General features: G+C 51.1%; 1 protein-coding gene and 1 long non-coding RNA gene across 3 annotated transcripts in view; one reads left to right on the forward strand and one right to left on the reverse strand.

The window, feature by feature from the left end:
- Positions 1–665, forward strand: part of galnt7 (UDP-N-acetyl-alpha-D-galactosamine: polypeptide N-acetylgalactosaminyltransferase 7) — a 64527-nt gene that overhangs the window by 24932 nt on the left and 38930 nt on the right. The gene's annotated exons all lie outside the window — the stretch shown is intronic.
- LOC109521728 (uncharacterized) overlaps positions 8–665 on the reverse strand; it is a 1557-nt gene continuing 899 nt past the window's right edge. The window contains exons 2-3 of the long non-coding RNA XR_002169420.1: positions 325–480; positions 8–287 (exon numbers count right to left, since the gene is read on the reverse strand). This is a non-coding gene — a long non-coding RNA (uncharacterized LOC109521728). The remainder of the gene's footprint in view (positions 288–324; positions 481–665) is intronic.

The following is a 665-nucleotide window of genomic DNA, read 5'->3' on the forward strand; positions in this document are numbered from 1 at the left end:
TGTTTGGGGGTGAGGAGTTCCGGGATGATGGTGTTGAACGCAGAGCTGAAATCCACAAACAGGATCCTTGCGTAGGTCCCTGTGCTGTCGAGGTGCTCGAGGATGTAGTGCAGACCTATGTTGACTGTGTCCTCCACAGACCTGTTTGCCCAGTAGGCAAACTGAAGAGGGTCCAGCGGCATTCTTTAGGTGGTTCAGCACAAGGCATTCAAAGGACTTCATGACCACAGACGTCAGAGTGACAGGCCTATCGTCGTTCACTTCCGATGTTGCCGATTTCTTGGGAACTGGGATGATGGTAGACTGTTTGAAGCAGGATGGGACCTCACACAGCTCCAGGGATCTGTTGAAGATTTGTGTGAAGACCAGAGCTAGCTGGTCAGCGCAGACTTTCAGGCAGGAGGGGAACACTTTGTCGGGCCCCGCAGCTTTCTTGATCTTCTGCTGCTTGACGAGCCGTCTCACGTCCTGTTCGTGGATCTGTAGGGGAGAAAATGAGGGTGGTGGGGTTGGGGGGTAGATAGAGTAGTTTCTGGTAGAGGTGGGTGTATGTGGGAAATGGGGGTGTCCTTTTCAAATCGGCAGAATAACATGTTTAGTTCATCAGCAAGACCCTTATTGTTCACTGTTTGGGGGGATGGCATTCTATAGTTTGTGATTGCTTT

The sequence above is a fragment of the Hippocampus comes genome, unplaced genomic scaffold (assembly GCF_001891065.2).
Source record: "Hippocampus comes isolate QL1 unplaced genomic scaffold, H_comes_QL1_v1.1 scaffold158, whole genome shotgun sequence".
NCBI classification, from domain to species: Eukaryota; Metazoa; Chordata; class Actinopteri; order Syngnathiformes; family Syngnathidae; genus Hippocampus; species Hippocampus comes.